The sequence below is a fragment of the Trichosurus vulpecula genome, chromosome 3 (assembly GCF_011100635.1).
Source record: "Trichosurus vulpecula isolate mTriVul1 chromosome 3, mTriVul1.pri, whole genome shotgun sequence".
Classification (NCBI taxonomy): domain Eukaryota; kingdom Metazoa; phylum Chordata; class Mammalia; order Diprotodontia; family Phalangeridae; genus Trichosurus; species Trichosurus vulpecula.
Genome location: NC_050575.1, coordinates 35,947,461 through 35,975,293, shown reverse-complemented (window position 1 = coordinate 35,975,293; position 27,833 = coordinate 35,947,461). Strand labels below are relative to the sequence as shown.

Here is a 27,833-nt window from a genome sequence, read left to right as displayed (position 1 = left end):
GGAGCAGAACCCAGTGTGGGCGGCAGCAAGACCAACCAGACTGGGAGCCGGGTGGAGCAGGCCCTAGCGCCCTGAATCAGTGAACTGCAGCAGTTACCAGACTTCTCAACCCACAAACACCAAAGACAACAGAGAAGGTTAGTGGGAAAAGCTGCTGGGGACAGGGAGATAGAGTTTGTGGTTCAGCCACCGCCCCGGGGGCAGCGGAGGTGGGGCAGCTACAGAACTACAGCTGCAGAACTACAACTGCAGTTACTTCTGGCCCCAGGCCCACCTGGTGGGAGGAATTAAGTGGCAGATCAGAGCAGGAGTGCAGAGCCTGCTGAAGATCTGAGTCCAGTCAGAGTTGGGGGCTCTTGGGGAAGGAGGAGCGCTGGTGTGACAGAGATGGCTGTAATAGCTCTGAAAACAACAGCGCAGCCCCTCAAGCTTGGAACAAAGTACTCTTTACAAGCAGTCATACCCCGCTGAAAAACTCAAGGGTCAAGTAAGTTGGCTGGAAACATGGCCAGGCAGCAAAAACGCACCCAGATTCAGTCTCAGACTTTAGATTCTTTCTTTGGTGACGAAGAAGACCAAAACATACAGCCAGAAGAAGTCAACAAAGTCAAAGAGCCTACAACAAAAGCCTGCAAGAAAAAACATGAACTGGTCTCAGGCCGTGGAAGAGCTCAAAAAGGATTTGGAAAAGCAAGTTAGAGAAGTAGAGGAAAAATTGGGAAGAGAAATGAGAAGGATGTGAGAAAACCATGAAAAACAAGTCAATGACTTGCTAAAGGAGACCCAAAAAAATACTGAAAAATACACTGAAGAAAACAACACCTTAAAAAATAGACTCACTCAAATAGCAAAAGAGCTCCAAAAAGCCAATGAGGAGAAGAATGCTTGGAAAGGCAGAATTAACCAAATGGAAAAGGAGGTCCAAAAGACCACTGAAGAAAATACTACCTTAAAAATTAGATTGGAGCAAGTGGAAGCTAATGACTTGATGAGAAATCAAGATATTATAAAACAGAACCAAAGGAATGAAAAAATGGAAGACAATGTGAAATATCTCATTGGAAAAACCACTGACCTGGAAAATAGATCCAGGAGAGATAATTTAAAAATTACTGGACTACCTGAAAGCCATGATCAAAAAAAGAGCCTAGATATCATCTTTCAAGAAATTATCAAGGAGAACTGCCCTGATATTCTAGAGCCACAGGGCAAAATAGAAATTGAAAGAATCCATCTATTGCCTTCTCAAATAGATCCCAAAAAGAAATCTCCTAGGAATATTGTCGCCAAATTCCAGAGCTCCCAGATCAAGGAGAAAATACTGCAAGCAGCCACAAAGAAACAATTTGAGTATTGTGGAAACACAATCAGAAGAAACAATTTGAGTATTGTGGAAACACAATCAGAATAATACAAGATCTAGCAGCTTCTACATTAAGAGATCGCAGGGCTTGGAATACCGTATTCCGGAGGTCAGTGGAGCTAGGATTAAAACCAAGAATCACCTACTCAGCAAAACTGAGTATCATGCTCCAAGGCAAAATATGGATTTTCAATAAAATAGAGGACTTTCAAGCTTTCTCAATGAAAAGACCAGAGCTGAATTGAAAATTTGACTTTCAAACACAAGAATCAAGAGAAGCATGAAAAGGTAATCAAGAATCAGAAATTGCAAGGGACTAACTAAAGTTGAACTGTTTTGTTTACATTCCTACATGGAAAGATGATGTGTATGATTCATGAGACCTCAGTATTAGGGTAGCTGAAGGGAATATGCATATATATATATATATATATATATATATATATGTACACACACACACACACACACATATATGTGTGTGTGTGTGTGTGTACATATATATATCTTTAGGTCTACATATGTATATGTGAGTGTGTATGTATGTATATATGTATGTGTATAGAGAGAGAGAGAGAGAGGGCACAGGGTGAGTTGAAGATGAAGGGAAGATATCTAAAAGAAATAAAATCAAATTAAGGGATGAGAGAGGAATATATTGAGAGAGGGAGATAGGGAGAAATAGAATGGGGTAAATTATCTCGCATGAAAGTGGCAAGAAAAAGCAGTTCTGTAGGAAGAAAAGAGAAGGTAGGTGAGGGGGAATGAGTGAATCTTGCTCTCATCAAATTTGGCCTGAGGAGGGAATACCATACATACTCATTTGGGTATCTTACCCCACAGGAGAAAAGGAGGAAGAAGATTAAAAAAAGGGGGGATGATAGAAGGGAGGCCAGATAGGGGTGGAGGTAATCAAAAACAAACACTTTCGAAAAGGGACAGGGTCAAGGGAGAATATTGAATAAAGGGGGATAGGATAGGAAGGAGCAAAATATAGTTAGTCTTACACAACATGAGTATTGTGGAAGGGTTTTACATAATGATACACATGTGGCCTATGTTGGATTGCTTGACTTCTTAAGGAGGGTGGGTGGGAAGGGAAGAGGGGAGAAGAATTTAGACTCAAAGTTTTAAGAACAGATGTTCAAAAACAGAACAAAAAAAATAGATTTTTGCATGCAACTAGAAAATAAGATACCCAGGCAATGAGGCATAGGAATTTATCTTTCCCTACAAGAAAGGAAGGGAAAAGGGGATGGGATGGGAGTGGGGTGACAGAAGGGAGGGCTGACTGGGGAATGGGGCTACCAGAACATACACCATCTTGGAGTGGGGGGGAGGGTAGAAATGGGGAGAAAATTTGTAATTCAAACTCTTGTGAAAATCAATGCTGAAAACTAAATATATTAAATAAATTAAATAAAAAAAAGAAAAATGTTGAAGTTATAACTTTAAACCACCACATATATTCTCTTAAAAGACAGGATTTTAAATGAAAAAATATGCTTTCACAGTAATATCAGTATTATTATTATTCCTTGTTTATAAACAAATACAAGTTTCAAATCATCAAATTTTTATCACATCCCTTTAAAAACTCAATTCAAATATATCAAAATCAGATTAAAATTGTTATAATATCATTTCTACCACATGATGGTCTTCTCAAATTTCACGATCTAAGAGAATTTTAGAAATACAATATAATTTTAGCAATATGGAAACAATAAACTTCAGATGACATCAATTGCATTTCTACATTATCACATATAGAAATTATTCAATTTAATTACTTTTGGTATTTAAAAACCACTTCCAAGTTAATAATTACATTAAAAATAATGTTGTTTCTAACATATGTCAGTCATGATGTTAAGGATTTTGAAATCATTATATCATTTTGATCCCATAACAACAACCATTGTTATTGTCCCTTTACAAATCAGGAAATGGGTCACACAGAGATAAAACACAGTTTTGCAATTGGAACAGAAAAGTGTGAAGTTTACTTAGAGCAGAGGCTGGTTTCTCAATGATGACAATTCTTGGAGGCTGGGCTTAGGGAATGCCACAGGCCCAATCCATCTACCTCTCCCATCCCCAACAACTGCAGAATTTACTGAGCCTAGGGTGGTTTGCAGCTGCTAGGAAAGGGTGGGCAAAAAAAAAATGTATAGGACCTGGGTGACATTTCCAAGCTTTGCCAAAAAGGATGGGCTACAAGGTGCCCAGGGACACAGGACTGTCAGGGCACTGCCAATCTGCAAATTGCTGCCCCTCCCCTCATTTTTCCAGGTGGGGAAGGGTGATTTATGGTTTCTATACAATTTTCCAACATTCTCTTCTCTAATCTGATCTGGGGATGAGAGATTAACAAGAACCCTTGTGGCTGTTTAAAAATTCCCACAGTGAGACATTCTCTTAACTCTGGGGAGGGAGTGGGGAGTGAGTGATCAGGATTGGGAGGAGGTGTTTTAGCACCAGTGAGCTCCTGGAATGATCTACAGTCTCAGGAGTTCTCTCCCAAAATTCCAATTAATCAATTTCAAAACCTTTTTAATGATTAATCCCAGAATCTGCTAAGATGTTTTTAGCTCTATATCCACTTGTAATTCCAGGTTGGCCAGACCAGAAATTACAAGGAAAAAAGCCTTTGTTTTCCTAGCTGCAGCCTTTGAAATCTATGGCTGCCTGCATTTGAAATTTTACAAAGTAATAGACTCATTCACAGCACATACACTCACACACACACTGACAGACAAATTGACAGTTAACAGGACAAATACAAAGTCAGTTCACAAATTAATCAAATACTCCCTCACACCATCATAATCTAGTGGACAGAGGCCAAAGAGAGACCCCAATTCCTGAGGGCATTGAGGTCAACCACTATAACAATGGCAAAATGTTGACTGGACCAGATAAAACATTAGTTTTAAATTGTAAAGTAGCCTATCTGGGGAACAATGGATGGAAAATGAACGCTAATAAAATCCCAGAGTCTGGTCCATTTAGTAAAGCACTGATGAATACAATAGCTGGGAAGAATCCAGATGATACTGGACACAGTCAAGAACACACAATTAGCACTTGATAAAAAGGAAACCAAGGGACTTACTGGATTGTTTGTTTTGGAGAGCCCATGTTCTCAATCTAGGTATCCTGGTGGCCTTCATTTACTGAGTAATCCAAACACCTGTCTGCTTCCAATGGAGCCAATAGCAGGCTACAGTCCTGAAAGACCTGAAATGGGCTATTCAGCAATCTTTTCTCCCTAGGCCTTGATGACCCCATGCGGCCAATGCTTTTGGAAGACGATCTATAAACTAGACTGAGTAGGTCTATGACAAACAAGTGCCTTACCAGAAACTCCGCATGCCCGTTAGTGAATTCAGGAAGAACTTTTACAGGAGAATGGGTGACTAGCAAGCACACACCTGTGGTACAAAAACAAAACCTTTTCTTCCCTAATCCCCAAGGCAAATCCCTCCCCTGGCTCTCCATTGGTTGGGTACTGCAGAGTTTACAGCCTACCCAAGACACCTAAACCCCTGTCATCGTCCCCCCCCATGTGGGTCTCCACCCCGTTTACATTTCTCATCCCCCACACTTCAAGCCAGGAAAATCTGTGTTTCCCCCTACTATTTACATAAGAAAAGTGCCATTATTCTAGACCCCTGTCTTGGGTTAATGAGCCTCATACTTAATGGAGCTTCACCTGGCCTTGAAGGAAAAAGGCATTCTCAGAGAACAAAAAAAGGGAATGTCTACTCTCAACCTCCCCAACTACTCTCTCTACAATCAGTTTATTTCCTGTATTAATATCCTAAGTTTCGAAAGTGGAAACAAAAATTCAGTCATTCTTTACACCACCCTACCCAACAGTCATTAGAATGCTAGAGTTACAATGTCACAAACCAACCCCTTACTATCCCATTTTTGAAAAGCAGCTTCTTATTTATTAATAGGCCCCAGTTGCTACTGTAAAAAATGGGAGAGGAGTTTTGTTTCCATAGAGTTGAAACTATCCCTCTTTCTCCCCCTCCCCCCCAGCTTTAGCAGAAACCAGGCCTCTGGTTGGTCAGGTGAAAGGTTAGACGCATGCTTAAACGAGCCATTTGAGGAGGGCATGTCGAAGACAGTCAGGGGTTTGCATCTGGCCAATGAAGAGCCTGGCAGGAGATTCGAGGTGAGGGTCAATAAAAGGACTGATGTCCATCTGAGTCCTTTGCACTTTCTCCTGTACTCTGTTCAGGGGGTGTACCCATTTATTCAGGAGGAATAAATGTAAACTATATAATTAAAACACTCCTGGCTTCTCAACGAGTATTATTTATTCCTAGACAACATAAGCGTGTTTCTAACACTACTGAAGAGATAAGGAGGGATTACACATTACTCTTTGTCCGAAGTTGACTGTTATGACCTGGGTGAGACAAGATGTTCCCCCTAACAAGATATAGAGGGTCTCTATTATTCAAAATAAATGGTACATTTAAGATTGTGCTTGCCTACATCAATCTGGTATTAGCACCCTTCAAAAGCAGGATGTAACTCTGCCAGAGGCTAAAGCATTCAGTTCCACCCTCAACACACGATGTCTTCTGATAGTTCAAGAGGCTTCCCACTTATGAGGAGCTCTTTTTTTTTGGCTTGGTTCTCTTACAGTGCCACCTGATTCAAGAGAGACATGCACAATTAGACTTTGGTAGCCATCAATCCAGTAGCAAGGATATATTGAAGGAAGGGGGTCCTGGCAAGTTCCTCCAGTGGGCAGAACAGAAAGCTGTATGATTGACTCATGAGGCAGCCCTAGGCAATAGGTTTCATAGGCTTCCAAAGTGGGTGATACTGCCCCCAGGGGGTGCTGGACAGATGGGGGGTGCTGGACAGATGGGGGTGCTGGACAGATGGGGGGGTCATTGAATAAAAATAAGGGAGCAGTGGAAACATAAGGAAAGAACAGAAGAAGATTTTGAAAAACCTTTTGTACATGTTTCATCTGTTTTATAACAGAGTCAAAGTCATAGTTGATGGGGTGCTTAGGTGCTTGTGCTTGGACTCTAATTCTAACATTTCTCCTTAGCCTCTGCTTGGGTGCCTGTGCCTGGACTCCAATTCCAAAACCACATCCAGTTCTAAAATCTCATCTCTCCCTAGCCTCAAAATACTGTCTCAGGCAATTCCTCTCTAGTTCAAGGGCAGCATGCCTTAGCAAAATACTTATCTCTCCTGATACTGCAGCCAGCTGCACCTATAGAATTTATTGGACTCCCTGTGTACCTGCTAACTGGCTGTGCACTGGGCCATAATGATATTTACTACTTACTGACCTTACTGATAAGTATTCTAGTCATAGTCAAATGTATACTCCCTTACATTTATCTTGTCTAACAAAACATTTGATGGAAGTCACCTGGATATTTCCAGTCAGCCCTGACCATTAGTTGACTTAGTGAGGTTTCACAGTCAAAACTACACCTCCAGGTCACCCCTCCATCCTTGGGCTATTTCCCAGTGAACTCTGGGTAAGATGCCTGCACAGTAGATACAAAAAGTGCATGTTCCTTTAAGAACTGACTACCCATTAACCACTCCCTAAACACACCCCAAAACACCTAATTGACAAGTTTCACCCCCAAATATTGTATAAAAACTTTTCCTGTATCCCTGTAAGGTTGCAGGTTCCCTAAGAACTCTTGCCCACTGCAAAGTGTAATAAATCTTTGCCACCTTGACTTAAAGAATGCTTGAGATCATGAATTCATTCCAAATGGCCCCAACCCTCTCCAGTACTCGGGTCCCTGAGGGGCACTCCCCCTCAATGACCCTGTCTGGGAACTCCAGCCTTGAGGTTCCTGGATCTCAGTTCCTTCAACCCTCAGCAATAGTGATTACATTATTTTCCAAATAAACACATAAAATGCAATCAGTGGTCAAGTCCACCAACAAGCAAGTGTTGACAAGTGAAAGCATTGTTGGGAAGTCCAGCATGCATTTGCAGGAAAATGTGCATGTAAAGACTTGTTTACAACGTGATACTATACAGTTACGTGAAGCAATATTGCATCATTAAAATTTCAATGCAGGAAAAAATCACAAATTTACAATTAATTATTAAATTTAAGATGTGTCATTTTTTAAAATATATTTTATAGATTTCTAGGGGGGTGATGAATATTTTTTTTAAAAGAGGATAGTAGGCCAAATAAGTTGGGAACCTCTGGATTAGATGAAATCTGTATACTGCCTCCTCAGTGGTGACCATGGGTCTAGCCTAGTGGTCTTGATATTAAAGGGGACAGAATTAGACAATCAAAGACTATCCATTTTGGAGTTAGTACAAATGGAGATATTTTGCTATTGCAAGTTCATGCATTTATTTCATTTATTTGTGGAACATGCCAGCCTCCCTCAAAGATATCATATGCCCTCTGGTGAACTAAACAATGAAGTCAGTGCCATTATGAGGATGGAAGAGACTGGAGTCCATTGCCATTCTGAATATGGGGTGGGGGGCCATGACGCTATGTTGTTGTGGGTGTGAAACCACCTAATTACTACTAACTAAGGATGAGGCAGTTATTTCTTCCCAACAGGGCTCCTCATGACAATTGGAACACTTACATATCCTAATTGAACCTTTCTCCAACCAGCGAATTGGCCCTCTTTCCTCTTTTCATACCACCTAAAACTCAGCTTCATCAGCAGACCCTTGACTGCCAGGGTTGAGTGCCCAGCCTCCTTATCCATAGGGAATTAGCACCACAGTAGGAAGTGGGTGGTAGGGCTCTTAGTCCAGCAGTTTCTTGGAACCAGCCTCCAGGAAGATTTACCCAATAAAGATAAACTGCTTTTAGACCTGATTCTGGTCAATTCTCTCTAACCCTTACTTACTCCATCCCTGGCCCAACTGTTTAGGTCCCAGGCCCTTCAGAAAACTTCATGCATTCTGATGAAATAGTTCAAGTTCCCCTCAGTTGGCAAGTCTTTTTTCTCCCTAGACAATTTGGACAGTTCCTTCCAAGAAAAGTAGGAGGGGGCTAAAGTTGTGATATTGTAGAGAAATTCATTGTTCTCTAATGACATAGCAGAGGTGAAACTATTTCTGTTTTACTATGACAAATGTATATTTACCTGGAAGAAAGAGGACCCCCTAGCTGACTTAGTGCCAATGCTGCATCATTGGATGAAGATGAGGGTCTTTATCCAAACCCTCATGGAAGAAGAGGATAGCCCCGCAGCAGAGACCTCCAAAGAAGTAAAGATTTGGCATTACCCTCTTAGGTGATGGAACCCTTAGGGAGAAAGAGGTCTTAGATGGTGGACTTAGGAATAATGAAGAGGGGTGGTGGTACCAAACAAATCTGTATATTGATCCTGGCACTGGTATAGGCTGCATGCAAGAATGAGATGAACTTTTAGCTACTTTACTACAGAGGATACTGGTCTATAAGAAGCACTGGCAGTCATGTCATCATTTGCTCTGTGGTTCTTCTGTTTTTGTGCTATTCCTACTGATCATCACCATTTTGCATCATCATAGGAAGCTTCATGAAGAATTATTCCAACACCACCCACCCACTAGCATATTCCAGATTTGGTTCTTCTGAAGACAGTACCATATTTCGCTGTATAATCATCACAGATTTTATGACAAATTATTTTGCAAAAGAAGTGGGGTATGACCATTATTTGAAGCCTCTTCTTTTTTAAATTGTGCTGGTATTACTTAAAAATCATTTATTACTAAACTGTCTTTGGTGCAGGATTAGGATGCACAGAATACTCATGAATAAACATTAAAATTGGGATAATGCAAGTCTTATAATATCATGTGACTTTCTTCTGGCAGCTTCACCTGTGTCTCCACCCCCTCCCCCTTGCGCCTATGACTCTTTGTGGTATGACAGTACTGTTGGTACTACAGTGCTCTAAACAAACCATGCAAGTCAGCTTTCAGAAATATACTGACAATGTTTATGCACTGAGAATTCTAGGCTTGGGGTTCATAATTCTCAAGAGATAAATGCATATCCATATGCCACTGGTGAATACATTGCTGCTCTGTTTACCTTTTAAGTGGCATGATGAGCAGAATTATACCATACGATAATTACCTGATGAAAGGTTATAAAATAATTTTTGGACTAAAAAAATAGGGTGTGAAGATTATGTGGTGGTAACCATTATATGATGAAGTAAGTAAGTGAAGCTTGAGATTTCTGGTCCGGCCTTTATTCCCTTCCACATTCCTCCTGGTATAGTGCTTCTTCCAAGGACCAGCCCACTGTTTGCTTTTTCTTGTGTCTTTTCTAGTGCTGCCTATTCCTGGCTCCTTGGTCACTTGGTCAAAGTTGTGCTGTAATGGAAGGTACTCTAGAAAAGAAGTGTTAAATATGTGGCCATGGGCCATGTGTAGCCCAAAGTACTCTGAAGACAGGCTCAAACCAAATTAAAATATAATTAGGAAGTATATAACAAAATAAATAAAATACAATAAAACATAGATAACATTATGTTTTAAAACTGTCAATATACAGCCTGCAGGGGTACTTATATATGGATTAGTGGCACCCCTTCCTGTTTGACTTCGATACCACAGTTCTAAAAGACCTTAGGACTTTACCAAGGGATGAGATGTGGTAGAAGCAATATCTTCTAGGGTCCCTACCACGTAGACTAGGCTAGCTTTTACTGTCCCTGACCTCATGCAGGCTAGGCTAGTTTTTCCTTAAAATGTATTGAAATAATCTTTGAGATTTAATTGTTTCAGGGGACTAAGGCTTCCCGGTGACCTAAGGGCAAAAACCAATATATGAGAAGTCAAATCCTCCCTTGATACCCACACGCCATCATGGCAAGTGAAGAAACAGAGAAGCTATGCCCAACTGAATCAATACTATTTCTTTACTAAATATCCTTTCCATGCTATAACTAAGTAAACTTCTTTTTTAAAAAACTCTTAGATAGTGTACACGTCTGGTTTCCTTCCAGTCCTACACCTGAACCACGGGACTAGTCAGATCTGGTCCACAATATTTGACATTAATTGGCAGTATTGGATTAGAATGAGGAAAGAGGGGGGAGTATAATAATTCAGATGAAAAAGATTTATGGGTTTCAGTGGTGTACAAGCTCAATATATAATAGTAGATCAAAACACTATTGTGACTATAGTCTTCATCAACAGAAGCAGAATATTCAGAATGAGACAGCCCTAGTATGTGGTATATTCTACCCAGCTTAGTTCATACCTGTGTTCTTCATGCCACATTTGAGGGAGGGCATTGGTAAGCTGGAAAATATTCAGAGGAAGATGACCGGGTTGCTTTCAGCTTCTTCATCTATGAAACTAGTGAGATGGACAAAATGAACTCCATGGTAACCTCTTGTCCCTGAAGCAAACACATCACCCTTTTGAAGTTTTCTAAGAGGTTTGGATTTTTTTTTAATTGTTAGGGAAAACAGTGTAAAAGGAGTTCTTCCTATTTGCCTCCCTTCTTCCCTCTTCTCCTTTATCTCTTTTTTCTATCTAACAATAATAACTGGCATTTATAGAACACTTTAAGGTTTGCAAAGTGCTTCATATATGTAATTTCATTTGAGCCTCAGGGCAACCTTGTATAGAATCGACAATTTTTTTTAAGTGCCAAAATATGTCAGGCACCATGCTACATGCTGGGTACAAATACAAGTAATTGAAGAAAGGTAGTGTTATAGGTAAAATTATTTTAGTTTTATAGTTGAGGAAACTAAAGCTCAGGAGAGGTTGGGGCTTACCCATGGTTATAAACAACTGGTGATTATTGGCGGTGGTGTTTAAGCCCAAGTCTTCCTAACTCCAAATCCATTGCTTTATTCACTAAACAATGCTGCTTTAGAATCACAAAATTTTTAGATAAAAAGATCTCAGCAATCATTGGGATTAAGCAAGACCAGATAAAGAATCCTCACTTCAGCATATGTAACTGATGAAACTTTTCCTCGAGAAAGAAGAAACCAGTACCACCTGAAGCAGTCCATTCTACTTATACTTATTTTTGTTAACTTTTCCCTAACATGAGGCATAAATTTGTGTCTTTGCTGCTTCCATTTATGGCTCCTGATCTTTCCCTAGGGGATGCAACAGAGTAAGTTTTATCTGCATTTCATATGACTTGAAAGAAGCTATCACAGCTTTCTAAGTCTTATCTTCTCCAGCCTAAATACCCCCCTCCCTGGCTTCTACAATGGTTTCTCATAGATGTGAACTCTTCACAATGCCTCCTCGTCTTATATCCAGCCCTGATGTTGCACTGGGTGCAGTCTTGAGGCATCCACCTCTGGTGAAATGGGCTCTCTTTCATCACATTCATTGGCTGATCAAATTACTCACTAAAATTATGACTTTAATAGTAATAGTAAATTAGATTGTGATTCATGTCTAAGGGTTCCCTAAAAGGAAGTAAAAAAGTGTATTTCATGTGAAATAGGAAGCAGGTATGGGAAAGAGAATTTATTCCTAGAAACAAAAAGGAATGCTAAAGTCAGAATACTCACAAACACAAATTATCAGAATGAATTAAACAGAATTCAGTAACTTAACTTTCAACTAGTTAATCTGTTTGGAGGCTAATATTTAATCTTATCCATACATAAAACAGATTTGTAAGGCATTTTACATTTTACATTTCAACTTGGCACTAAATCATCACTCCACTCCAAATCCAGACCCCTTCTGAACTTCTCTCTTAGCTGCTTCTAGTCAACCACTTCTAAATCTGCCTTAACCAACCATTCCAGTAGACACTGATGCCACCATTCCCTGTGGATACCGCTGCTACCACACTTGTCTGTGACCTTCTGAACTCATAGTGTCGTTTCCAAGCCTGGAGATATTCATCTGGATATTGTTGCTTGGTCATCTGCCCAGGAAACAAAACACGAAAGAGGCAGCCTAAGTCCAGGCTTCCCTGGTCAATACATGTGCTCAAAGATGCGTGGAGTTCAGGTGGGGTATAAAGGCAATCACGACTTCCCCTAGGAAACAGCTTGAAACAGTCCATACACATCACAGTCAGAATGAGAGAGACATAGGGGCCCTCTTGAGCAACCAGAATCATCAGCATCTGTCTCAGTAGCCCATTATTGGGACTCTTTGACATTTCAAATTATCACTTCTTTAGCTCTGAGCCACACATGACCAGAATCCAGTCCCAAAACTCTGTCATTGTCATCCAGAAGTGGGCCAGGAATATCTGTACACATTTCTGTACAATCCACATTATATTGGGTCTGAGCCATTGTGAAGAGTTTGGGGATGGAGTGGCTTAAAGTAGATTACCAGATGTTGATGATTCACATCCATGATTCATGTAATGATTACATTTTGTATCTAATTTTTTAAATATCAGATTGTTAGCTCTATTGTAGTCTATGCTCACTCTCAAAAACTGAAGAGAACTTAAAATTTTTAGTTTGCCAATGTAATAATCATTACTGGCTTTGTGCTCCATCGATTAATTGTTAAGTCACAGGCATATAAAAAACTTAATTCAGAATTTGAGAAGTGACTAAATTCTTAACATCAATATACCCATCACAGGCATTTTGTCCAGCCTGCATGACTCTTCTCAGACTGGGCAGAACCCCCCTCATCTGCAGGCACACCCACAACTGGAAACTTAATTTTATTGACTACTCCCAGTGGGAACTTTAATGTTTGCAGTTTAACTCTTCCAATGGATCAGTGTCCGGTGTGTAGGTAAGGTACAGGAACATGGAGTTCTTCTTATGAAGTCTCTCCAAAGCAGTGTGGGCTGTGTAGCATCCAGTTTCATCATCCAATAACCACCATCTCTGCTCATTCCAGCAACCACTGTCTAGGCTCCTCAATCCCCAGCATTTTTCATGTGCATTCATTTAGTTTGTTCCTCTACAGGGTCTTTTTGGCCTACCCAGAAAGCCTGCAGGAAAGGAAAAAAGTATAGGCACCATTCTTCCAATAACATCTTTTGTGCTTAGCTTAGCCACAGCTTAAAATCACTCATTCCTTTGGGTTTTTCTTTTTATCCTTTCCCAGCTCCAAAATTTTCTGTAATGGGTCCATACTCCCAGACTAGCATTCATCTAATATTGTATTCTCCAATCAGTGAATAATTTGCCATCCCTGTAAATCACGTAGGGGAACATGAGCATCTATGAATATACATCAGAAACATTATAAATTAGCATATAGCACACACAAAAGAGAATTATCCCAACCAAATAGTACAATGTACATTCAGGTGTACATACATTCATAGAATTCATACTAGTGCATACAAACATAATACACAGCACATATAGTACTATGTTAGGCTATAATACATAGCATATGTAATAAGAGTACAAGCTTAATAAATGCATAATGCATAGTATCACATAGTATGCTCCCAGGGAGTGAGGCACTGTATATAGTGACCAAATGCAGAAATATAACACATGCATAACATAGCAGACTAGCATATATAGGAAAGAAACAAAACAGCAAGAAAATATTTACATATTCATCCATATACAACAAAGAATGTTCTACATGACAGGTCACACACAACACATAACATGTTGCAGCTACATACAGAGCATTATCACATGTACTTCAAAAATGAACATCATATGACTATGTGGGTAACTACTTCTGTTTCTCCTAAAGCATAATAGTTTGATCAAGGAATTAAGAGGCCTGAAACTTCTGCTATAACTTACTGAGTTTGTGGGTAGCCCAGGTAGAACATTCTCCAAGGTCTAGGTTTGCCCTGTGTTACCTAAGGATATGCTGGAAAATGTTTCATAACCAGTTTGGGTGAGAGTGGGGGTGGGGATGCATCCAGGATATACTTTTGAGTTTAATCTGTATTATTAAAATTGTCTTCATCACTTTCTTAAGTCTAGGCCAGGAGTGGAAAACCTGCAGCCTCAAGTCCACATGCGGCCTTCTAGGTCCTCAGGTTCAGCCTTTTAACTGAGTCCAAGTTTTACAGAATAAATCCTTTTAAAGGGGGATTTGTTCTGTGAAGTTTGGATTCAGTCAAAGGGCCGCACTTGAGGCCCTAGAGGGCCCCACCCCCTGGTCTAGAACAATAAAATAATAAATCAAGTCCTGATTTGTAGCACTTGCTGATTTCTGAGGTATAAATATTCAAAATGAAAATTTAACAATTACCTCTCCCTACAAGCTAGGTCCAGCGCACCCTGCATAGGGAGCTCCATAAATGCTCCCTGGGGTGAATAGAGGTTCCCTGGGGCTAGTAGAGACTTGGCTTACTTCCCAGACAGAGCATACCAACACTCAGTTTCTTTGTCATCTGAATCATTGTCTTCCAATTTACCATGTATCCCAATGTTCTTTGGGTTCTGCTCATTTCACTTTGCATCAGTTCATGTAAGTTCTGCCCATCATTTCTTAAAACACAATAGTATTCCATCACAATCATATTCAACAATTTATTTAGCTATTCCCCAATTGATGGACATCCCCTCAATTTCCAATTCTTTGCTACCACTTAAAGAGCAGCTATAAACATTTTTGTACACATAGGTCCTTTTCCTTTTTGTTTTTTATCTCTTTGGGATACAGACCTAGTAGTGGTATTGCTTGGTCAAAGGGTTTTTATAGCTCTTTGGGCATAGTCCCAAATTGCTCTCCAGAACGGTTGAATCAGTACACAACTTCACCAATACTACATTAATGTTTTAATTTACCCACACACCCTCCAACATCTGTCATTTTCCTTTTCTGTCATGTTAGCCAGTCTCACAGGTGGGAGGGAGTAGCTCAGAATTGTTTTAACGTGCATTTCTCTCATCAATAGTGATTTAGAGCATTTTTATATGATTATAGATAGTTTTGATTACTTTGTCTGAAAACGGCCTGTTCATATGCTTTGACCATTTATCAGCTGAGGAATGGCTCTTATTTCTATAAATTTGATTCTGTTTTGTATATGTCTGAGAAATGAAGTCTTTATCAGAGAAACTGTAAAAAAAATTTCATGGTAACAGTTGCCAACTATGCATTTCCCTCCATCCCCTTTTTCCGCTGTTTATCCTGCTCTCTCTCCTTTCACCCTGTCCGTTCTCAAAAAGTTTTTCTTCTGACTTTTACCTCCCCCAAACTGCCCTCCCTTCTATCAGCTCCCCCTGTCGCCCACCCCTGCCTTCTCTTATCCCCTTGCCTTCCTACTTTCCTGGGTGGTAAGATAGATTTCTACACCAACTGAATATATATATCGTTTTCTCTGTGTGTATATTATTCCCAATGAGAGTAGGGTTCATGTGCTCCCATTCCCACTTCCCCTATTTTCCCCTCCACTGTAAAATCTCTTTCAGACCTCTTTTGTGTAAGATAATTTATTCCATTCTACCTCTCTCTTTCCCCTTCTCCCAGTACAGTTTTCTTTCTCATCCCTTAATTTTATTTTTTTAGATAATCATACCATCACATTCAACTCACACCTCTGCTTTTTGTCTATGTATACTCTTTTTAACTGCCTTAATAATGAGACAGTTTTTAGTAGTTATAAATATCATTTTCCCATATAGGAATATAAACAGTTTTAACCTTATCAAATCCCTTATGATTTTTCTTTCCTATTTACCTTTTTATGGTTTTTTTTTTGCATTTTGTATGTGAAAGGTCAAATTTTCTGTTCATCCCTAGTCTTTTCATCAGGAATGCTTGAAAGTCCTTTATTTCATTGAATATCCGTTTTTTCCCCTGAAGGATTATATGCAGTTTTGCTGAGTAGGTGATTCTTCGTTGTAATCCTAGCTTTTGCCCTCCAGAATATCATATTCCAAGCTTACCAATCTTTTAATGTAGAAGCTGCTAAATCTTGTGTTATCCTGATTGTGGCTACACAATATTTGAATTGTTTCTTTTTGGCTGCTTGCAGTATTTTCTCCTTGATCTGGGAGGTCTGGAATTTGGCCATAATATTCCTGGGAGTTTTCACTTTGGGATCTCTTTTTTTTTTTTTAACATTTTTATATTTAATATTTTTAGTTTTCAACATTGACTTCCACAAGATTTTGAGTTACAAATTTTCTCCCCATTTCTATCCTCCCCTCCACCCTAAGATGACATAAAATCTGATTGTCCCTTTCCCCAGTCTGCCTTTGCTTCTATCACCCCACTCCCCCCTCCTTATCCCCTTTCTCCTTACTTTCCTATAGGGCAAGATAGATTTCTATACCCTATTGTCTGTATATCTTATTTCCCAGTTGCATGTAAAAACAACTTTTTAAAAAACACATTTGTTTTTAGAAATTTGAGTTCCAAATTCTCTCCCTTCCTCCCTCCCCACCCACTGTCTTTGAGAAGGCAAGTAATTCAACATAGGCCACACATGTATCTTTATGCAAAACACTTCAGTAATAGTCATATTGTGAAAGATTAACTATATTTTCCTCCATCTTGTCCTGCCCCCTTTATTCAATTTTCTCCCTTGACCCTGTCCCTTTTCAAAAGTGTTTGCTTTAGATGGCAGCTGAAAAGCAGGGACTAGCGTCAGCTCCCTACCGAGTCCCTCCAAAAACCTATAAAAAATGGCTCTGAACCAATTCTAGAACTGCAGAACCCATGAAAGAGCAGAGGGAATCAGGGCTCCAGCCCAGGACAGCCTGGATGGTCTCTGGGTGAGGTCTATCCCGCATGGAGCTGGGAACAGAGTGGAACGGAGCAGAGCCCAATGTGGGTGGTGCAGACCAACCAGACCAGGAGCCAGGCGGAGCATGCCCTAGCGCCCTGAATCAGTGAGCTGAAGCAGTTACCGGACTTCTCAACCCACAAACACCAAAGACAACAGAGAAGGTTAGTGGGAAAAGCAGCGGGAGTGGAAGGAGTTCGCAGTTCGGCTACCACCCCGGGGGCAGCGGAGGTGGGGCACCTACAGAACTACAGCTGCAGTTGCTTCCGGCCCCAGGACCACCTGGTGGGAGGAATTAAGTGGCGGATCAAAGCAGGAGTGCAGAGCCTGCTGAAGATCTAAATCCAGTCCAGGTTGGGGGTTCTTGGGGAAGGAGGAGTGCTGGTGTGGCAGAGCTGGCGTATCCCCCCAAGCTTGGAACATAGAACTCTTTAGTCTACAAGCAGTCATACCCCACTGAAAAACTCAAGGGTCAAGTTAATTGGTTGGGAATATGCCCAGGCAGCGAAAACGCACCCAGATTCAGTCTCAGACTTTGCATTCTTTCTTTGGTGACAAAGAAGACCAAAACATACAGACAGAAGAAGTTAACAAAGTCAAAGAGCCTACAACAGAAACCTCCAAGAAAAACATGAACTGCTCCAAGGCCCTGGAAGAGCTCAAAAAGGACTTGGAAAAGCAAGTTAGAGAAGTAGAGGAAAAATTGGGAAGAGAAATGAGAAGGATGCAAGAAAACCATGAAAAACAAGTCAATGACTTGCTAAAGGAGACCCAAAAAAATACTGAAAAATACACTGAAGAAAACAACACCTTAAAAAATAGACTAACTGAAATGGCAAAAGAGCTCCAAAAAGCCAATGAGAAGAATGCCTTGAAAGGCAGAATTAGCCAAATGGAAAAGGAGGTCCAAAAGACCACTGAAGAAAATACTACCTTAAAAATTAAATTGGAGCAAGTGGAAACTAGTGACTTGATGAGAAATCAAGATATTATAAAACAGAACCAAAGGAATGAAAAAATGGAAGACAATGTGAAATATCTCATTGGAAAAACCACCGACCAGGCAAATAGATCCAGGAGAGATAATTTAAAAATTATTGGACTACCTGAAAGCCATGATCAAAAAAAGAGCCTAGATATCATCTTTCAAGAAATTATCAAGGAGAACTGCCCTGATATTCTAGAGCCACAGGGCAAAATAGAAATTGAAAGAATCTACCAATCGCCTCCTCAAATAGATCCCAAAAAGAAATCTCCTAGGAATATTGTCGCCAAATTCCAGAGCTCCCAGATCAAGGAGAAAGTACTGCAAGCAGTCAGAAAGAAACAATCTGAGTATTGTGGAAACACAATCAGAATAATCCAAGGTCTAGCAGCTTCTACATTAAGAGATCGAAGGGCTTAGATTACAATATTCCGGAGGTCAAGGAGCTAGGATTAAAACCAAGAATCACCTACCCAGCAAAACTGAGTATCATGCTCCAAGGCAAAATATGGATTTTGAATAAAAGAGAGGACTTTCAAGCTTTCTCAGTGAAAAGACCAGAGCTGAATAGAAAATTTGACTTTCAAATACAAGAATCAAGAGAAGCATGAAAAGGTAATCAAGAATCAGAAATTGCAAGGGACTTACTAAAGTTGAACTGTTTTGTTTACATTCCTACATGGAAAGATGATGTGTATGATTCATGAGACCTCAGTATTAGGGTAGCTGAAGGGAATATTCATATATATATATATGAGTGTGCATGTATGTATATATGTATGTGTATATATATAGAGAGAGAGAGTGGGCACAGGGTGAATTGAAGATGAAGGGAAGATATCTAAAAGAAATAAAATCAAATTAAGGGATGAGAGAGGAATATATTGAGAGAGGGAGATAGGGAGAGATAGAATGGGGTAAATTATCTCGCATGAAAGTGGCAAGAAAAAGCAGTTCTGTAGGAAGGGAAGAGAAGGCAGGTGAGGGGGAATGAGTGAATCTTGCTCTCATCAGATTTGACCTGAGGAGGGAATACTATACATACCCAATTGGGTATCTTACCCCACAGGAAAGAAGAGGGAAGAAGATAAAAAAGGGGGGATGATAGAAGGGAGGGCAGATGGGAGTGGAGGTAATCAAAAACAAACACTTTCAAAAGGGGACAGGGTCAAGGGAGAAAATTCAATAAGGGGGTAGGTTAGGAAGGAGCAAAATATAGTGTCTTTCACAACATGAGTATTGTGGAAGGGTTATACATAATGATACACATGTGGCCCATGTTGAATTGCTTGACTTCTTAGGGAGGGTGGGTGGGAAGGGAAGAGGGGAGAGAATTTGGAACTCAAAGTTTTAAAAACAGATGTTCATAAACAAAAAAAAAAGTTTTTGCATGCAACTAGAAAATAAGATACACAGGCAATGGGGCATAGAAATTTATCTTGCCCTACAAGAAAGAAAGGGAAAATGGGATGGGAGGGGAGTGGGGTGACAGAAGGGAGGGCTGACTGGGGAACAGGGCAACCAGAATATACACCATCTTGGAGTGGGGGGGAGGGTAGAAATGGGGAGAAAATTTGTAATTCAAACTCTTGTGAAAATAAATGCTGAAAACTAAATATATTAAATTTAAAAATGTGGAATAACAGTAATGAAAGCATAAAAAAAAGTGTTTGCTTTAGATTACCTCCTCCCCCAATCTGCCCTCCCTTCTATGATCTCCCCTCTCTTATGCCCTTCTCCCCTCCTTTCCTGTAGGGTAAGATACCCAATTGAGTGTGTATGTTACTCGCTCCTTAAGTCAAAACCAATGAAAGCAAGATTCACTCATTCCCTTTCAGCTACCCCTTCTTCCCTTCCATTACAACAGCTTTTTCTTGCCACTTTTATGTGAAATAATTTACCCCATTCTATCTCTCCCTTTCTCCTTTTCCCAACATATTCCTCTCTCACCCCTTAATTTTCTTTTTTCTTTAGATATCATCCTTTCACAGTCAACTCACCCTTTGCCCTCTCTCTATATATACATGTATATTCCCTTCAACTACCCTAATACTGAGAAAGGTCTCATGAGTTGCAAATATCATCTTTCCATGTAGGAATGTAAACAAAACAGTTCAACTTTACTAAGTCCCTTATGATTTCTTTTTCCTGTTTACCTTTTCATGCTTCTCTTGATTCTTGTAATTAAAAGTCAAATTTTCTATTCTGCTCTGGTCTTTTCATCGAAAATGCTTCAAAGTCCTCTATTTTATTGAAAATCCATATTTTGCCCTGGAGTATTGTACTCAGTTTTGCTGGGTAGGTGATTCTTGGTTTTAATCCTAGATCCTTTGACCTCTGGAATATCATATTCCAAGCCCTTTGATCCCTTAATATAGAAGCTGCTACATCTTGTATTATCCTGATAGTGTTTCCACAATACTCAAAATTGTTTCTTTCTCACTGCTTGCAATATTTTCTCCTTGACCTGGGAACTCAAGAATTTGGCTACAATATTCCTAGGAGTTTTCTTTTTGGGATCTCTTTCAGGATGTGGTTGGTGGATTCTTTCAATTTCCATTTTGCCCTGTGGCTCTAGAATATCAGGGCAGTTCTCCTTGATAATTTCTTGAAAGATGATATCTAGGCTCTTTTTTTGATCATGGCTTTCAGGTAGTCCAATAATTTTTAAATTATCTCTCCTGGATCTATTCTCCAGGTCAGTGGTTTTTCCAATGAGATATTTCACATTGTCTTCCATTTTTTAATTCTTTTGGTTCTGTTTTATAATTTCTTTATTTCTCATAAACTCACTAGCTTCCATTTGCTCCAATCTAATTTTTAAGGTGTTATTTTCTTCAGTATTTTTTTGGGTCTCCTTTAGCAAGTCATTGACTTGTTTTTCATGATTTTTTTGCATTACTCTCATTTCTCTTCCCAATTTTTCCTCTACTTCTCTTACTTGCTTTTTTATATCCTTTTTGAGCTCTTCCATGGCCTGAGACTAATTCATATTTTTCTTGGAGGCTTTCGATGTAAGCTCTTTGACTTTGTTGACTTCTTCTGACTGTATGTTTTGATCTTCTTTGTCACCAAAAAAAGATTCTATAATCTGAGTCCTTTTATGGTGCTTGCTCATTTTCCCAGCCAATTACTTGACTTTTGAGCTTTTGGTCAGGGCATGACTGTTTTCAGAGTAAAGAGTGCTTTGTCCCAAGCTTCAGAGGTTTTGTGCTTCTGTTTTCAGCGTTACTTCCATTCTGAGGTGATATGATGCTCCTCTCCTGGCCTGTGCTCTGGTCTGTGAGTGCAGGCACTCCTTTCTGCCATGTAACCACCAGGAGGACTCCCTCTCCACAGCCACCACAAAGCTCTGACACACCAGCACTCCTCCTCCCCCAAGAACTGCCAATCAGGACCATGACCCAGATCCAAGCAAGGCAAAGCAAGAGAACTTTGCCTCAGGGCCAGCAAAGAGATCTCTGCACTCCCACCCTGATCAACTGCTTGATTCCTCCCACTGTGTGGGCCAGGGGCTCCAGAAGCAGCTGCCACTGCTGCTGCTATTGCTTGCTGTTGCTGCCGCCTCTATAGGCACCTCTGCCACCCCGTGGCTGTGGCTGGACCGCAGACTTCCCTCACCCAGATCCAGCAGTTTTCCCACTGACCTGCTCTGTTGTCTTTGGCGTTTGTGGGTTGAGAATTCTGGTAACTGCCACAGTTCAGTGATTCTGAGGCCTGCTGCACCCAGTCTACTCCACATCTGGTCTGCTCTGGCTCAGCCCATGTTGGGCCGCTCTCCACTCCAAGCGCGGTGCGATAGACCCTTCCCAGCAACAATCCAGACTGTCTTGGGCTGGAGACTTGTTTCCCTCTGTTATTTCATGGGTTCTGTAGCTCTATAATTTGTTTAGAGTCATTTCTTACAGGTGTTTGGAGGGATTTGGGGGAGAGCTTAAGCGAGTCCCTGTTTTCAAGCCACCATCTTGGCTCCGCCCCATGTAATTTCTTTCAGAAAGTGATCAGTGGATTCTTTCCATTTCTATTTTACCCTCTAGTTCTAGCCTATCAGGAGAGTTTTCCTTGATCATTTCTTGAAAGATGATGTCTAGGCTCTTTTTATCATGACTTTGACGTAGTCCAATTATTCCTAAATTATCTCTCCTGGATCTATTTTCCAGGTCAGTTGTTTTTCCACTGAAATGTTTCTTTTTTTTTACACTTAATAGTATTTTATTGTTTCCAATTACATGTAAAGGTAGTTTTCAACATTCATCTTTTGTAAGATTTTAAGTTCTAAATTTTTCTCCCTCTTCCCCTTCTCTCCTTCCTCACCAAGACAGTAAGCAATCTGATATAGGTTATACATGTACAATAATGTTAAACTAATATGGAAATATGTTTAACATGATTGTATAACCAATGAGATATTTCACATTTTCTTCTATTTTTTCATTTTTAAAAATTTTTTTTTGATTGTTTCTTGATGTCCATAAAGTCATTACCTTCCATTTGCCCAATTCTAGCTTTAAGGAATTATTTTCTTCAGTGAGCTTTTGTGCCTCCTTTTCCACTTGGCTAATTCAACTTTTTAAGGAGTTCTTCTCCTCAGTGAATTTTTGTATGCCTTTTACCACTTGGCCTATTGTGTTTTTAAGGTGTTATTTTCTTCAGTATTTTTTGTGCTTCCTTAACCAAGCTATTGACTTTTTTTCATGATTTTCTTGCATCACTCTCATTTCTCTTCCCAATTTTTCCTCTACCTCTCTTCCTTGATTTTTAAAATCCTTTTGAGCTCTTCCATGGCCTAAGACCAATTCATATTTTTCTTTGAGGCTTTGGATGCAGGAATTTTGACTTTGTTGTCTTCTTCTGAGTGTGTGTTTTGATCTTCCTTGTCACCATAGTAACTTTCTATAGTCAAAATTTTTTTCTGTTATTTGCTCATTTTCTGGCTGATTTTTTTACTTTTAACTCTATGCTAACATGGGGCTCTGCTTCCCAAGTGGAGGGGGGCATTGTCTTAAGCTTCAGGTTTTTTATGCAACTGTTTTCAGAGGTAATTCTGGGGACCTGTAAGTTTTTGGCTATTCCAAGATAGTATGATTTAGGGAGTGGTGTGTTTACTACTCTCCTGTATTGTGCACTGGTTTGTAAGTGACCATGAGCACTCTTTTCTACCCTGGAACTGTGACAATGGTTCCTGCTCCCCAATAGCCACAAGCACTGCTGTGCCAGTGCTTCTCCTCACACTGAGACTGAGACCCAGATCCAAGTATAGGAAGTGCAACAGATCCCTGACCCTGGTACCAGCAAAGAGACCCCTGTAAATTTCCTTCTGACCCCTTGTCAGATCCCCTTACCATCTGTGAGCTGAGAGGTCTGGAAACCACCAGTGCTTCCACTGATTGAGTTGTCCCAAGACCTGCTCCTGTTTTGCTGGGGTCTAGTCTGCACTGCACTGCACTCCTCTCTCACCCTGGTGCAACAGACCTTTCCTGCCAACATTCTAAGTTGTCTTGTGCTGAAAAAATTGTTTCACTCTGTATTTTTGTGGGTTGTTCTACCATAGAATTTGTTTAGAGTTTTTATTTAAAGGTTTTTGGAGGGGTTTGGAGGAGAGCTCAGGTGAGTCCTGCCTTTACTCCACCATCTTGGCTCCGCCCAGCCAGGGGAGGTCAAAATCAACATTTCTTTGAGCAATGTGCTCTCAGAGGCTTTGCCTTGAGCTGGGTGGATCCTATCATGGATGCCATATATAGAGAAATACTGGTTCCACAACATCTTAACAATTGTAGATGTTTTCTGGTTCCTGTGTGTAGGGACGTGGTGAGATTTTTCATTGTCTAAAATATATTACTGAAACTATTGGATTTTGCTTTTCTTTCAAAACCAGCTTGTTTTACTTACCAAAATAAATAACATTTAAAAATGTGACTTTTTTATTAAAAAATAATATTCTATCACCAGAATTATTCCTACTATCCCACCCCCTTATCCCTCCCAGACAGTCATTCCATATAGCAAATATTTTTTAAAAGAAGTTTAAAAAATCAGAACAACTGGTTAATACATCAAAAAATTCTGAAAACATATACAGTGTTCCACACTTCTGGACAGCTCAGTTCTACAAAGATGTGGGATTGGGTGCCTTCTCATATTTCTTTTTTGGGACCTTGTTAGTCATTTATAATTTCATAACATTCACTTTTGATTATTTTATGGTTCTTTCCATTGATACTGTTGAAGTCATTGTATATATTGTTTTCTTGGTTTTGCTTACTTCAATTTGTATTAGCTCATGTAAATCTGTCCATGCTTCTCTATGTTAATCATACTCATCACTTATACAGGCCATTTACTTTATTTAGTTTCTTTATCTGCCTGATTCCAAATTGCTTTCCAAAATGGTTATACTAATTCATAGCTGCACCATTAATGCATTGGTGTACTTTTCTTCCCATAATTCATTCAATATTAGCTATTCTCACCTTTAACAACTTTGACAATAAACTGCACAAAAGATGAAACTTCAGGGTTGTTTTGATTTGAATTTCTATTATTATCATCATTATCATTAGTTATTTTGGAGCATTCTTTCTTGTGGTTGTTAATAGTTTACAATTCTTTTGGAACTCTTTGTTACTATCCTTTGATTATTTCTCTAAGAGCTTTTTGTGTCTTATATAACTATAGGTATGCCTGTTAGGTCGGATACCAAACTCTTTTTTTTTATTTCAATTTTTTTTGCAGGGGGGGAAGGCAGGGCAACTGGGGTAAAATGACTTGCCCAAGGTCACACAGCTAGTAAGTGTGTCAAGTGATTGAGGTCGGATTTGAACTCAGGTCCTCCTGACTCCAGGCCCAGTGCTCTACTCACTGCACCACCTAGCTGCCCTGATACCAAACTCTTATTTGAGAAATTTGGATCAAAGATGTTTTCCCACTCAGCTACTTTCATTCTCATCTTAGATGCTGTTTCAACAATCTGGCTAGCAGCTGCTATGGGGGGTGTAAAATCAACAACCAGCTCACAGAATGCTGCAAAAGCCCAGGTTCTTTTGATCTGCTTTACTAAGGAAAGCAACATTAAGGGGTTGACAATCTCACTTTAATCCAACATACAAATATCATTCACTTAGTTCAGGGGAAAAAGCCAGCACCCTGAACTTCAGAGCCTATACAAACAAATTACAAACATCGACAGACAGACCAAATACAATTCATAGTTACAAACATCTAAGTTCAGCCCGGGAGCTCATAACAAGGGCTGGCCCAGAGTCACACGCGCCACCACTGCTGTGGGTCAGAGCTCTGGAAAAAGAGAAATCCAACCACTGGTTTTATACCTTTTCCAGGGTCAAGGGTGAGTCACACATGCAACTCACAAATATGACCTAAAATCATCACAAAGATGCAACTTAAACCCACGTGGTCTAAAACCCTCTGATGTCACAAACATGTCACTCAAACCCATGTAAACTAGGCTTTCCCTTGAGGCAAGGAGGTCATCAATGACTCCTAATTTCATTAAGGAAATAAAGGCCAAACTCTTCAAGGGCACTTGGTTGAACTAAGTGCTAAGAGCCCATTTTGATTGCCAACACAGTGGTTCACAGAAGACTGGGGATTCTGACCTGTAGACACCAAAGCTCTCTAGAGGTAGCTGGAGTCCATTAATCTCCCTCCTCTGGTCCACATAGAGAGCCTGCTGCCATAAAAATAAAGATTAATTTAGAAGATCATTGCAACATATGACCATGAGAAAATCACTAAGACTGGCAAAGCCTCATTATGATGTATATTTGGTTTATTTAGCTCATAAATTTATGTAATTTATCAAATTTACTCCTGGTGTTCTTAATTTAAATGAAGTTGCAGCAATATGTCAATCAATAAAAATTTATTAAGCACCTACGATGTGTCAGGTCCTGTGCTAAGCATGGAGGATACAAAAAGTAGCAATAGATAGTCCTTCCCCTCAAGAAGCTTACAATCTACATTGGGACTACAGAAAAGAAGAGTATATGTCATCACTAAGGTATTAAATGGAATTGTCTTCATTCAAAAAAGAGTTAAGAACCATGTTTAGTGAATAGCATCTGATCTTGGTTGTACTAGAACAAAGGTACCCCAGCAAAAGAAGATAAGGGATGAAACTTATTGATTTAATTATAATGGAAAAAGCTTTGGATGAGTTAATTGAGGATTGTGCTCAGCAGCTGTTTGAACTAACAGATGGCAAAGAAAATGAAAGATTAGCTTATATGACCAGGTAAAATATCCATAGCATTCAGGTTTTTCATGAACAGGTTGTTATGGCAATCAAGGCTGTAGAAGAAACCAAATTGGGAGTGCCAAATCCTAAAAAAGACTATATAACAATACATATAAAGAGCACAAAGGGATTTATTGATGTTTATTTGTGTAAAATAGAACAAGATAACACAAGCATTTGAAGACATGATGACTACTTTACTGAAAGCAAGTCTACATTTCTTCCTGATCAAGAAAGAAGTGTGCGGCAGAATTAATCGAGTGGAAAAAGCACCTGGATTGTTTTGAATATTGAAACTCTGGGAAGAGTTTTGGGATTTTGTCAAGTTGGCTTAATTTCCACTGGTGTAAGACTCATTTTTGCAACTCAGATTAAAAAAAAAACAAACCAACCATAGAGGATTTCTGTGTCCAGTTTGACACCAACATTAAGGTCAATAGTTCAGGAGTTCTCTTGTATACAGTTATACCAACAGGTTATAAATAATTATGAAACTGTAATTTGGCATTTGCATATGTAAAACAAGAATTTTCCCTACTGAAAAAATTTCATGAAAACATTTTATCTTTAAGAGCACACGTTTATTAGTACCAAAAACATTTGGACTAATCCGAAATTGAAGAACATAGTATGTCATTAACTTCTTTCTTTTCAATGAAGAATATATAATATGTACCAAGTGAAATTACGTTTTAAATCATGTTGAGTACTGTTTGTGGTTTTAGCATTCAGCTGTTTCAGATATATCTGGGTCACCAAAGGTATACACAATAAAACAATGTGAATATCCCTGTATATAGCTGTATAATATTTAGGTAACTCATTGAGTGGAATGCCAAAATAGTGAAGCCCCCTCAGTATGGGACAAGACCTTACTTCTCCTACCATCCACTCCCATCCTGTACCCCTTCTCTATTTTTAGAAACTGCTCTGCTGAGAAAGTAGCAATAAGAAAGTACATCAGTACACCTGCAAGGTCCTGTTTATCTAGGTTTTACTCCCTTTTTTTGGAATATTAGTCCTGGTCTCACACCTGTCTTTTTGTTCTTTGTTCTCTGTTGCTGGGAAAAGATTCTGTGTTTAGAACGTGAGCTCCAAACCCAGTCAATGGGAACAGGAGCCAGTAGGGGGTGGGGGCACTCTGCATTAGGGTCTATATAACTTGCTTTGAGCTGTATGCAAGACACACACACTGCTGGCATCATCTTGGGCCACACTAGGTGTGTCCTTTCTCATGAGAAAGCAATAAACTCCTTTTTGCTTTTTCTCAAGAATGGTCTCTGTCTATTTTTAATGTGAGTAGTGGTCTCTGATTCACACATCATGAAAGATGTGAAACATATATCAAATTTTCACTCTATAAAGCAAAAAACAAAATGTAAATATGAACTATAAAAAAATGAATATACATATATGACATGTTATTGTTCAAGACTAATTTCTGCTGTATTATTAGTGTATTTTTGCTTAATTTGAAGATCTTTCCCATCCATTAATAGGCCCATGTGACCCGCTTAAGTCACATGGAAGCCTAAGTTACATGAAGCCTGTGGTGGGAGG

At 39.6% G+C, this 27,833-nt stretch overlaps 1 pseudogene; it reads left to right on the top strand.

Annotated features, from left to right (window-relative positions):
- The first annotated feature begins 5,489 nt into the window (after positions 1-5,489).
- Positions 5,490-26,529, top strand: LOC118841990 (annotated as a pseudogene).
- Positions 26,530-27,833: the final 1,304 nt, after the last annotated feature.